This window comes from Capra hircus, chromosome 25 (assembly GCF_001704415.2).
Source record: "Capra hircus breed San Clemente chromosome 25, ASM170441v1, whole genome shotgun sequence".
NCBI classification, from domain to species: domain Eukaryota; kingdom Metazoa; phylum Chordata; class Mammalia; order Artiodactyla; family Bovidae; genus Capra; species Capra hircus.
This window is the reverse complement of record NC_030832.1, coordinates 22,036,311-22,050,198: the sequence shown is the minus strand read 5'-3', so window position 1 is coordinate 22,050,198 and position 13,888 is coordinate 22,036,311.

The window sequence follows — 13,888 nt, the reverse complement described above, 5'->3', positions numbered from 1 at the left end:
CTTCTTCCTGTGCCCATTTCTACTGCTTTTGGAAATTGTTTTAACTGACACTTGATTCTCCTTCCAGGATATTGATTACCCCTGCTGCTCTTGCAAATATTTCAGTTCACTTCAGTCCCTCTGTCATGTCTGACTCTTTGCGACCCCATGAACCACAGCATGCCAGGCCTCCCCGTTCATCACCAACTCCCGGAGTTTACCCAAACTCATGTCCATGAGTCGGTGATGCCATCCAACCATCTCCTCCTCTGTCATCCCCTTCTCCTCCTGCCTTCAATCTTTCCCAGCATCAGGGTCTTTTCAAATGAGTCATCTCTTCTCATCAGGTGCTCAACGTATCGGAGTTTCAGCTTTAACGTAGTAGTTGCTCATTCTCCACACCCCATTGATTCTGGGTCAGAAGCAGGGTATTGGAGCCCTTATTCCTAGTGCTCTTTCCACTGGCACATCAAAGTCCCCAGTCCTTTGAGACCCCTGCCATCTGATTACCCCACTTCCTCCCTCTCACTGCTGTCATTCACTCATACCCCCTGTTCCACTCATTGAAGACTTTAGGACTTGGTCCACTGTCTTCTTTTTCAAGCCAAATACTGACCATCAGCTGCACTGTGTGCCTGATGCTTAGACCCTTGGATATTCTTTGACTTTAATCCTTTTGACTTTTACCTTCAACCTACTCTAGCCACTTGGACTCGTTTGGGCTCCACCTTAACAATCTTCAAAATTCCAGGACTTCCCTGGTAGTCCAGGGGTTAAGACTCCATGCTTCCACTGCAGAGGACTCAGGTTTGATTCCTGGTCAGGGAAGTTCTGCATTCTGCCCAGTGTGGCCAAAAAGAAAAGTCTTAAAGCTCTATGTATCACTCTAAACAGAGCAAAACCAGGTTTCCTCAAGACTGTTTCTCAGCTTGATTTCACAGGTTAAAAAAAGAAATGACTGTTCTTCTGGAGAGAGCCATGGAAAATGCTCCTAGTTCTTCCTGAAAGGATCTTGAGACAGTGGCAGAGAGGTAAGGCACCTCACGTAATATACAAGAAGACTTTCTAAAAATCACCCCTGTTCACCCCTCCCCACGAAGTGCCGCATCTTATGGCGGTTCCTGATCTGCTTCCTTCTGCTCAACCCCCAGTCCACTTCGTTCTCCTGTCTCACTCATTCTTTCCCCTCCTTGCCCTCTCTTTGCAACTCCTCTTTAACTCAGATCTATCTCTTTTTTTAAAATTGAGGTATACTTGATTTACAATATGGCGTTAGTCTCAGGTGCACACCAAAGTGAATCAGTTATACGTATATCCACTCTTTTATAGATTCTTTCCCCATATAGACCATTACAGAGTATTGAGTAGAGTTCCTTGTGCTATACTGCTGCTGCTGCTGCTGCTAAGTCGCTTCAGTCGTGTCTGACTCTGTGCAACCCCATACACGGCAGCCCACCAGGCTCCCCCGTCCCTGGGATTCTCCAGGCAAGAACACTGGAGTGGGTTGCCATTTCCTTCTCCAATGCATGAAAGTGAAAAGTAAAAGTGAAGTCGCTCAGTCATGTCCTACTCCTAGCAACCCCATGGACTGCAGCCCACCAGGCTCCCCTGTCCCTGGGGTTCTCCAGGCAAGAGTACTGGAGTGGGGTGCCGTCGCCTTGTCCGCTGTGTAATACAGTAGGTCCTTATTGTGTTCTCAGTTCGTCAGTCATGTCTGACTCTTTGCAACCCCATGAGCTGTAGCCCCAGCCTCTTCTGTCCATGGAATTTTCCAGGCAAGAATATTGGAATGGGTTGCCAGATTCTACTCAGGGGATCTTCTCAATCCAGGGATCAAACCTGCATCTCTTGCATCTCCTGCCTTGGCAGGCAGATTCTTTACCACTGTGCCAGCTGGGAACCCGCAGGTCCTTAATAGTTATCTATTTTATATATAGTAGTGTATATATGTCAATCCCAGCCTCCCAGGGAGGATTATCCCTCCCTGCCTCTTCCCCCCTTGGTAACCATAAGTTCGTTTTCTTCATCTGTACTCTTACTTCTGTTTTGTAAATAAGTTCGTTTGTACCATGTTTTAGATTCCACATATAAGCAACATCATATGATATTTGTCTACATCTTTTAAAAATGCCCTTGTGTAGGATTCTTCATCTTCATCCACTGCCTCATCAGCAGATCAAGCAATCAAGGAACCCTCCTCTCCTTGGGAAATGGATGTACGTGTGGGTGGGAAATTATAAACATTCATCATATGATTTGTCCTCATCACACCCCTCGGGCTCCATCATCTCCCATCTGTGCAGGGCTTTTGTTTCCATCCCTCCCACAACACCTATTCTTTCAACTTGGAGTGACTTCCAGAGCTCCATTCTCTCCAACCCCTGGCCCCCGTCTGACGTCTCTTCATCCCTTCACAACTGTGACCCATCTCAGGAGTGGTCCTCTGAAGGATTATTTCCCTTGTACTTATCCATGTCTGTCTTCTTATCATACCTGTCAAGGCAAATTTTCAATCCGAATTCCTCAGTGGGACATCTCTGCATCCACCCCTGGAGAAAATCACACGACTTGAACACTGGTGCCTTGCAAATCCATGGCAACAGATGCTGGTCCCCCAGAGCTGCTCATAAATCCTTTCACTTGTCTGCAACTAATTTCTTCTCTGGTTTCCCTCAACCTGCATCCAGTGGGCGTGAAGCCAAGTCATGTTTGGACCTCGCAGTTAGAAGAACAAATAATTTCTCTCCTGTCTAATTGGAGTGTTTATTGAATTTGAATTCTTCCACTTGAAATCAAAAGACTCCAGACAAATAGAATGAATGACCCAAGCTAAGAGAAGATGCTGGGAGAAAGGATATCCCTTCTGAATGGATATTATGTTGGGAGTAGCTATTGGTTCACTGTGGTGTCTAGTCCCTGAAATTCTAAGGACAAGTCTGGTTGTCGGGGAAGCACAAGCAGATCTCATAGAGAATATTCTGGAAGACAATTGACAAGAGCATCTCTGCCCTCTTCCTGTCTTTGCTCCAAATCCTCCTTAGAAAAGCAGAACTGCCTGCGGTTTGAAATGGACAATCAGACACTGCTAACAGCTGCAGCCCAAGAACTTCGGTTCCTGGCAAAAGGATCCCAACACAAAAGTATTTCTTTGTGGAAAATTACGCATTCATCGGGCTCATTTGAAACAAAATATGATTTGCATCTTAACTTCCTGTAACAAGCTCCAGTTCTTCTGTAGATTTCATAATGTCTGATTTCGTTGGACCAGATTGGTGGGGCACATGCTTTACCAAACAGTTTAAATTCAAGCCCAGGTTTTTCTTATTTTAAATAGCAACAGCTGCTAAGCATGATAATTATTGTATTTCATCAAAATAAACTCACTAAGTTGCTTCTGACTGTTCCTTGGAGCTGCTCTGCTGAGGGCTGGGGGGCCCTCAGGGCTGTCAAAGAAGGAGCATAGACTGGATATGAAAAACACAGGAGATGAGGTCTCAGGCTGGGAGAGGGGGACGTGGAGAAAATGGATGGACAATTCTAGAGCCAGAGAAAGGAAAGACAGTCTCTAGCTGGAGGCAGAGCCAGTGAGAGTCTTCCCTCTTAGTATCTGGTTGGGCTTTCTCTCTGCAATGTTCAGCTATTCCATGTTTCTAAAAGATTGAAAGCATATGGGAAGGAAGGAAGGAAGGAAGCATCCGGGCACTGTCATGGGAGCTTCATGTATTTATAAGGCAGTCAGCATGATCTCTCTTAAAGAGAATTCAGACCATGTCATTCTCTTGCTTGATACTTACCCCCAGTGGCATCTTTGTCCAGCAGTCTCCACCTGCGTTGACTTTCTTGGTGGCTCAGTGGTAAAGAATTCGCCTGGAGATGCAGGTACGATCTCTGGGTCAGAAAGATCCCCTGGAGAAGGAAATGGCAACCCACTGCAGTATTCTTGCCTGGAAAATTCCATGGACAGGGGAGCCTGGCAGGCTATAGTCCTTGGGGTATCAAAAGAATCTGACACAACTTAGCTACTAAACAGGAAGAACTCCACCTTGGCTGCCCATAAGAACCACTGGAGAGCTTAAAAAAACCCCACTGACTAGGCTTCACCCCAGACAAACCATATCAGCATTAGTGGGGTGGGACTCAGACATCAGCATTGGTTTCAAGCTTCCTAGGTTGTTCTGTTGCTGAGTCTGAGCTTGGTCTGCTCACCGCATGACAGGCCAATAAATCAGAGACGAGGTGTTGAAGCAAGGAATATGACTTTGTTTGGCAAGCCAGCTGACTGAGAAGATGGCAGACTGATGTTTCAAAATATCTAATTGTCTGGGTTTGGCTGCCAGGTTCTTTCACAGGACAAAGAGGGAGAGGAGCTGAGAAAGTAAAAACCAGTATCTTGCAAGTATCTCCTGGAATGGCCAACCTCAGGGAGGGAACATGTTAATCTCTTTAGGCAGAGGGGCAGGATTCCCTGAGGCAGGACATTATGAATTATTATAATAACAAACCAGTCAACCTCAAAGGAAATCAACTCTGAATATTCATTGGAGGGACTGATGCTGAAGTGGAAGTTGCAATAATTTGGCCACCTGATGGGACAGTGAAGTGAAAGTCACTCAGTTGTGTCCAACTCTTTGTGACCCATGGACTGACAGTCCATGGAATTCTCCCGGCCAAAATACCAAAGTGAGTAGCTGTTCCCTTCTCCAGGGGATCTTCCCAACCCAGGGATCGAACCCAGGTCTCCCGCATTGCAGGTGGATTCTTTACCAGGTGAGCTATTAGGGAAGAAAAGCCAAGTTATTAGAAAAGACCCTGACGCTGGGAAAGATTGAGGGCAGTAGAAGAGGGCAACAGGATGAGATGGCTGGAAGGCACCACTGACTCAATGGACACGAGTTCAAGCAAACTCTGGGAGACAGTGGAAGACTGAGGCGTGCTGCCGTCCATGGGGTCACAAAGAGTTGGACACCAATTAGTGACTAAACAATAATGCCATAATAACAAAAGCAATGAAAAACAAAGGTTAAAGTCAGTGAAATAGATCCACCATGGAGTCACAATTGGCTGTTCCCTACAATATTTCCCATGTGTGGTCAACATTAAGAACCACTACGTTAGATTCTGTTGATGCTGCTGCGGCTAAGTCGCTTCAGTCGTGTCCAACTCTGTGCGACCCCATAGACGGCAGCCCACCAAGCTCCCCCGTCCCTGGGATTCTCCAGGCAAGATGAAGTGGGTTGCCATTTCCTTCTCCAATGCATGAAAGTGAAAAAGTGAAAGTGAAGTTGCTCAGTCGTGTCCGACTCTTCATGACCCAATGGACTGCAGCCTACCAGGCTCCTCTGTCCATCGGAGTTTCCAGGCAAGAGTACTGGAGTGGGTTGCCATTGCCTTCTCCAACATCAGATTCTGAATTAAATCCAAATGTCTGACCATAACCAGGGAGACCCTGACTGATACGGTCCCTCCTGTCTTAACTCAGCTTAAGTTACTGGTCTTGCAGATCTTGGGTCTGTGTGGATCAAAGAACTTTCCATACTTGTCATCATGGGAAGATCATAATTTCCATGTCCTGGGAGACCCTAGGTGACCTGGCCACCTGTCCCATCTCTCCTGGACGTTCTCTCCCTCCTCCTACTGCCCTTCTGTCTGTTCTTTTCTGTTCATAAAATGCTTCTCTCTTTTCAGAGCTGCCTCATCTGTGGTTTCCTTTGCATTATTCTGGTAGCATATTCTTTCTCTAGGCCCTCTCATGGCCAACTTATCAGTCAGACCTCTTAGAAGCCTTCTGTGACATCCCACCTCTAACCTATCTCTTGTTTAATTTCCATCTCATTACTGCATTTGTTTCCTGTATAGCGCGTCACTGTCTGAAGCCATTTTGTCTCCTTGTTCTTGATCTCTCTTTGAGAAGGTAAACTGCAAATTTCTAGATATTATGCAATTGACACGTGGCAGATGTTCAGTAAATATTTGCTGAATGAAAGAATGAATGTTCAGTAGGTCAGTCAATAAATATCAACTGAATTAATGACTTTTTTGTAAAATTAATGACTTCTTGCTGCTGCTGCTGCTGCTAAGTCGCTTCAGTCGTGTCCGACTCTGCCATAGACGGCAGCCCACCAGGCTCCTCTGTCCCTGGGATTCTCCAGGCAAGAACACTGAAATGACTTCTTAGCACCCTTCTAACGACAGGTGTTCTTAGCATGATGTTGTAGATAATTCATCAAGATCAGAGGTTTGGTCACTTTTCCAGGATTACAAATAAAGGCTAGAGTGGTTTGTTGGGGGAGCAGGCGAGAGCAATTGTGGATTTTGGGGGACTCTGCCATCATTGGATACAGCAACTCCTTCACTAATTGGCAAAGATGTGTAATTAGGCTTTAATTGTGGGCTTCTGAAGGGACTATTTTAAAACCGCATCTGTGGCAGCCTTTGGTGGAATCTTACTTTCTGACCTTCTAGAGGGTGATGGGAGGGCAATCGAGATGACTGAGAAACTGAGGGAGAACCTCACTATTTGGGGGTGACACGTTCTCAGCATCTGCCAAGGAACCGGGAGCTGGGTAATGGAGCACGTCTCAGAATCTCAGGGACTCCCCTGAGTCCCCTGACTCATAGCAGTCATCAGCCAGAGATCTGCACCCTGCAAGGAAACCAGAGATGGCCTGAGTCATCCAGTGGTGGTCTCTGCAGCCAGTCAGCCCATGTGACAGGGCTGGAAGGAATGTGGATTCTGCCTTCCTCTGCATCACTGGCCTGGGAGTCTTTATCAGTAGTGAAAACCAAGGGCACCTTGCTTCTCAACTTTGCATCTTGATTTCAAAATAATAATAGGGGGTATGTTAGTCTGCTCAGGCTGCCATAACAAAATACCACGGGCTGGGTGGTGTAAACAATAAAAACTTTATGTCTCACAGTTCCAGAAGTGGACGGTCCAAGATCAAGGGGTCAGCAGGTTTGGTTTGTCCTGAGGCCTCTCTCCTGATGTGTAGACCACTGCCTAACGTCTCTGCATACTCACATGGTCTTTCATCAAAGACCCTTTCTCCAAATACAGTCACATTTTGAGGTACAGGCTTATGGCTTCAACAGAGAAGTTTGGGGGGGACATAATGCAATCCATAACGTGTGGCATTTGCTGAGTATTTATTGCATGTTAGCCTCATGCTTAACATTTTGCAAATGTCAGTCATCTCACATAATTTTCCTACCTGTCCAGAAGTCTGTGTTATTGCAACTCAATTTATTAAAAAAAAATACTGAAGAGAGAGTTTAAGAAAATTGTCGAAGTTTAAAGATAAAAGTGCCAGAGCTCAGATTCAAGTCTGGGCATCTCTGATTTTAGAGTCTGCTCTCATCAAATCTGTGCTAAATTGCTGAATGCCACAATTCTGGTTTTTCTGTTCTCTCCATCTGAAATAGCTACTACATACATTTTGTGAATATCAAATATCTCTCCTTCCTATGTCTTATCTGTCCTCAAATACTTTTATCTCTTTATTTAAAAAAAAATACAGAGATTCTGGAGATTTTCTTGCATTTGGCCTTTAACCCATGTATTTGTTTTCCTGCCATAACCAATCTGCTCTTCCCTGCTTCTACTTGAATAAAAAAATTCACAAAATGAGTCAGTTCTAATGAGGTGGATGAACCTAGAACATATTATACAGAGTGAAGTGAGTCAGAAAGAGAAAGATAAATATTGTATTCTAACACATATACACAGAATTGAGAAAAATGGTACTGAAGGATTTATTTTCAGGACAGAAATGGAGAAACAGACAGAGAACAGACTTATGGACATGGGGAGAGGGGAGGACAGGGTGGGATGTATGGAAAGAGTAACATGGAAACTAATATTACCATATGTAAAATAGATAGCCAATGGGAATTTGCTGTATAGCTCAGGAAACTCAAACAGGGGCTCTGTATCAACCTAGAGGAGTGGGATGGGGACGGAGAGGGGAGGGAGGTTCAGAAGGGAGGGGATATATGTATACCTATGACTGATTCATGTTGAGGTTTGACAGAAAACAGCAAAATTCTGTAAAGCAATTATCCTTCAGTAAAGAAATAAAATTTAAAAAATTCACAAAATGAGGTTTTTTTCCAGGTCATTTCCTGTTCAAGTTGTCCCTTCACTGTGGTTGCCCTTTTGTGCTTTTGCCAGAACTCTAAGGAAGTGAATATCAGTTGGGCACTATATATGGAATAAATATCATGATCGTGCAGGCATGCCTTCTGAGAGGAAGGGGAAGCCATCTGCTTTAATAACTCAAGTTAATAAACACACAGATAAACCAGGAGCTGCCTGAGGGAGCTGCCCACCTGCCCATAGAAACCTTACTCCAACGTTCAGGGTAAGGCTTGTTGTTGTTCAGTCACTAAGTCATGTCCAACTCTTTTTGATCCCATGGACTGGAGCTTGCCAGGCTCCCCTGTCCTCCACTACCTCCCAGAGTTTGCTCAGATTCATGTCCATTGAGTTGATGATATCTAACCATCTCATCCTCTGCCACTCTCTTCTCCTTTTGCCTTCAACCTTTCCCAGCATTTGGGTCTTTTCCAATGAGTTGGCTCTTTGCATCAGGTGGACAAAGTATTGGAGCTTCAGCTTCAGCATCAATACTTAAATGAATATTCAGGGTTGCTTTCCTTTAGGATTGACTGATTTGGTATCCTTGCTGTCCAAGGGACTTTCAAGAGTCTTCTCCAGAACCACAATTTGAAAGTGCCAATTCTTCAGTGCTCAGCCTTCTTTATGGTCCAACTCTAACATTTGTTCATGACTACTGGAAAAACCATAGCTTTGACTATCCTTCACTGCATTCTCTGTACCAGCCCTCTCACTTATCAGTTCAGTTTAGTCACTCATTCGTGCCGACTCTTTACGACCCCATGAATCGCAGCACGCCAGACCTCACTGTTCATCACCAACTCCAGAGTCCACTCAAGCTCATGTCCATTGAGTCGGTGATACCATCCAGCTATCTCATCCTCTGTCGTCCCCTTCTCCTCCAGCCCTCAATCCCTTCCAGCATCAGGGTCTTTTCCAATGAGTTAACTCTTCCCATCAGGTGGCCAAAGTATTGGAGTTTCAGCCTCAGCATCAGCCCTTCCAATGAACAACCAGGACTGATCTCCTTTAGAATGGACTGGTTGGATTTCCTTGCAGTCCAAGGGACACTCAAGAGTCTTCTCCAACACCACACTTCAAAAGCATCAATTCTTTGGCCCTCAGCTTTCTTCACCATCCAACTCTCACATCCATACATGACCACTGGAAAAACCATAGCCTTGACTAAACGGACCTTTTTGGCAAAGTAATATCTCTGCTTTTTAATATACTGTCTAGGTTGGTCATAACTTTCCTTCCAAGGAGCAAGAGTCTTTTAATTTCATGGCTGCAGTCAGTCAACATCTGAGGCGATTTTAGAGCCCCCCGCCCCACAAAAAAGAGTCCGATACTGTTTCCACTGTTTCCCCATCTATTTCCCACGAAGTGATGGGACCAGATGCCATGATCTTTGTTTTCTGAATGCTGAGCTTTAAGCCAACTTTTTCACTCTCCTCTCTCACTTTCATCAAGAGGCTTTTTAGTTCCTCTTCACTTTCTGCCATAAGGGTGGTATCATCCACATATCTGAGGTTATTGATATTTCTCCCGGCAATCTTGATTCCAGCTTGTGCTTCTTCCAGCCCAGCATTTCTCATGATGTACTCTGCATAGAAGTTAAATAAGCAGGGTGACAATATACAGCCTTGACGTACTCCTTTTCCTATTTGGAACCAGTCTCTTGTTCCATGTCCAGTTCTAACTGTTGCTTCCTGACCTGCATACAGATTTCTCAAGAGGCAGGTCGGATGGTCTGGTATTCCCGTCTCTTTCAGAATTTTCCACAGTTTATTGTGATCCACACAGTCAAAGGCTTTGGCATAGTCAATAAAGCAGAAATAGATGTTTTTCTGGAACTCTCTTGCTTTTTCGATGATCCGGTGAATGTTGGCAATTTGATCTCTGGTTCCTCTGCCTTCTCTAAAACCAGCTTGAACATCTGGAAGTTCACATATTGCTGAAGCCTGGCTTGGAGACTTTTGAGCATTACTTTACTAGCATGTGAGATGAGTGCAATTGTGTGGTAGTTTGAGCATTCTTTGGCATTGCCTTTCTTTGAGATTGGAATGAAAACGGACCTTTTCCAGTCCTATGGCCACTGCTGAGTTTTGCAAATTTGCTGGCCTATTGAGTGCAGCACTTTCACAGCATCATCTTTCAGGATTTGAAATAGCTCAACTGGAATTTCATCACCTCCACTAGCTTTGTTTGTAGAGATGCTTCCTTAGGCCCACTTGACTTCCCATTCCAGGATGACTGGCTCTAGGTGAGTGATCACACCATCATGATTATCTGGGTCATGAAGATCTCTTTTGTACAGTTCTCCTGTGTATTCTTGCCACCTCTTCTTAATATCTTCTGCCTCTGTTAGGTCCAGACCATTTCTGTCCTTTATCGAGCCCATCTTTGCATGAAATGTTCCCTTGGTATCTCTAATTTTCTTGAAGAGATCTCTAGTCTTTCCCATTCTGTTCTTTTCCTCTATTTCTTTGCATTAATTGCTGAGGAAGGCTTTCTTATCTTTCCTTGCTATTCTTTGGAACTCTGCATCAGATGCTTGTATCTTTTTTTTTCCCTCCTTTGCTTTTGCTTCTCTTCTTTTCACAGCTATTTGTAAGGCCTCCCCAGATAGCCATTTTGCTTTTTTGCATTTCTTTTCCATGGGGATGGTCTTGATCCCTGTCTTCTTTACAATGTCATGAAGCTCTGTCCATAGTTCATCAAGCACTCTATCAGATCTAGTCCCTTAAATCCATTTTTCACTTCCACTGTATAATCACAAGGGATTTGATTTAGGTCATACCTGAATGGTCTAGTGGTTTTCCCTACTTTCTTCAATTTAAGTCTGAATTTGGCAATAAGGAGCTCATGATCTGAGCCACAGTCAGCTGCCAGTCTTATTTTTGCTGACTGTATAGAGCATCTCCATCTTTGGCTGCAAAGAATATAATCAATCCGATTTCGGTGTTGACCATCTGGTGATGTCCATGTGTAGAGTCTTCTCTTGTGTTGTTGGAAGAGGGTGCTTGCTATGACCAGTGCATTCTCTTGGCAAAACTCTATCAGCCTTTGCCCTGCTTTATTCCGTATGCCAAGGCCAAATTTGCCTGTTACTCCAGGTGTTTCTTGACTTCCTACTTTTGCATTCCAGTCCCCTATAATGAACAGGATATCTTTTTTGGGTGTTAGTTCTAAAAGGTCTTGTAGGTCTTCATAAAACCATTCAACTTCAGCTTCTTCAGTGTTACTGGTTGGGGCATAGGTTTGGATTACTGAGATATTGAATGGTTTGCCTTGGAAACGAACAGAGATCATTCTGTTGTTTTTGAGATTGCATCCAAGTACTGCATTTCAGACTCTTTTGTTGACCATGATGGCTACTTCATTTCTTCTGAGGGATTCCTGCCCACAGTAGTAGGTATAATGGTCATCTGAGTTAAATTCACCCATTCCAGTCCATTTTAGTTTGCTGATTCCTAGAATGTCGACGTTCACTCTTGCCATCTCTTGTTTGACCACTTCCAATTTGCCTTGATTCATGGACCTGACATTCCAGGTTCCTATGCAATATTGCTCTTTACAGCATCAGACCTTGCTTCTATCACCAGTCACATCCACAACTGGGTATTGTTTTTGCTTTGGCTCCATCCCTTCATTCTTTCTGGAGTTATTTCTCCACTGATCTCCAGCAGCGTATTGGGTACCTACCGACCTGGGGAGTTCCTCTTTCAGTATCCTATCATTTTTCCTTTTTGTACTGTTTATGGGGTTCTCCAGGCAAGAATACTGAAGTGGTTCGCTATTCCCTTCTCCAGTGGGCCACATTCTGTCAGACCTCTCCACCATGACCCTCCTGTCTTGGGTGGCCCCAAAGGGCATGGTTTAGTTTCATTGAGTTAGACGAGGTTGTGGTCATTGTAATCAGATTGGCTAGTTTTCTGTGATTATGGTTTCAGTGAGTCTGCCCTCTGATGCCCTCTCGTTATACCTACTGTCTTACCTGGGTTTCTCTTACCTTGGTCTTGGGGTATCTCTTCACGGCTGTTCCAACAATGCGCAGCCGCTGCTCCTTACCTTGGACAAAGGGTAACTCCTCACGGCCGCCCCTCCTGACCTCTTATAACCATCCTGACCTCTCACTTATAACCATTTCCAATTTATAATCTGTTATGAGACCAGAAATCTCCTCTAACCTACAGGAAACCTGAAGTTCAATGGGTTAGGAACACTGTAGAGTTTAGCAGTATGGAGGTGGAAGAGAAGTTGAGCATCACTCTAAGATTTCAGCACCAAGTCTGAGAACTGAAAGCTCTGAAATACCTCGAACCTGAAGCACCAGTATAATAGCAAAGATGGCTAAAGTTTCTCTTCCTGTAAATGACTTCATGTCCCTTCCAGTTTCCTGCATATGGAGGGGTTGTAGGCTTTCCCAGTAAAGAGTGCTGTCCTGTGTGGAGCTTTCGTAGGCCATCTCTGGAATCCCAGGCAGAAAAAGAGGAGCAGTTTGGCTTATTTCCTGCTGGAGAAGCAGAGAGGGTGGCTCAGTGAAGGTCTTTGAGCTGAGCACTCCAACTCTTGCCAGGATTCCTTTCCTCCTCTGGTCCAGATGTCTTCCCTGTCAACTCAGATCTCCCCCTAGGAGGCATTTCCATTGCTTCTGGCTGTCCTCTCCCTTCCCTTTGTGTTTGTTTAGATTCTAAAAAAGGATTTATTACAGCAGCCTCTGGGCACATGTTCAAAAACACCCAAGCCAGGAGGTGAAATTTGCCCAGGTTCACATTGTACCCATCCACACAGCACTGCCCCCAGCTATACTGGGTTGGGGAACTTTCACAACAGCCTGAAGGACAGTAGAGTTGTCCTTTGCCAAATCCAAGCAGTTTGGGCCTCAAGTCACTTTCTGACTACTCAGTGAGATGGGTTCAGAGAATCAACAACCAGCCATCTCCATCCAGGGGTCTGCACGTGGCTGATGATGACACGGGGTGATCCGGAGGGGGGTGCCTCCATCGCCCCCAAAGGAGTTAGCCCACCCTCCAATTCTCCTTGATATTATTCAGGCTAGTCCTTTGCTTTTCCTTTTCCCCTTCTCTGCTGCCCATATGGACAGCTCTATCTTAGTATAAATTTTAGACATCACCTGTTTTCATGAAAATTTCCCCTGTTGTTGGCATTGTTTGCCCTGTTTTCAGAATTAACTTCTTTTTTGTCTATGCTCTGTCAGCATCGTGCATGCAACTTTCACTCCTATACTTGATGCATACTTATTCACTAGTTACTGGGGCTGGTCTTTTGTTAGGCAATGGAAAAATAGTGGTGTGTGACGATATATAAGAGTTTAGCCTTCCTGGAGCTTCTTTTCTTTAAAAAAAAAAAAAAAAATTTCTTTGGCTGTACCAGGTCTTAGCTGTGGCACAAGGGATCTTCCATTGTGGCATGCAGGATCTGGTTCCCTGACCAGGGGTAGAACCTGGGCTTCCTGCATTGACAGTGCAGAGTTTGAACCACTGGATCACCAGGGAAGTCCCTCTGGAGCTTACTTTCCAGGTTGCAGAGACAGACCAAAACACTCTCACCCAATATTTATCTCCCTAAGTTATGAACTGCTTTACTATCATAGCGGTCATTTTTCTCACCTTACCAAACTCTATATACCACTGGCTATGTGCCTGGCTCATATGTGTGTACCACATATTAACTCCCCGTAAGGCAGGCACCATGCCTTACTCACTCTGTGTACCATCCCCCACACCTGCCGTGGGCCATCGTGCCTAGCATCATGCCTAGCATCAT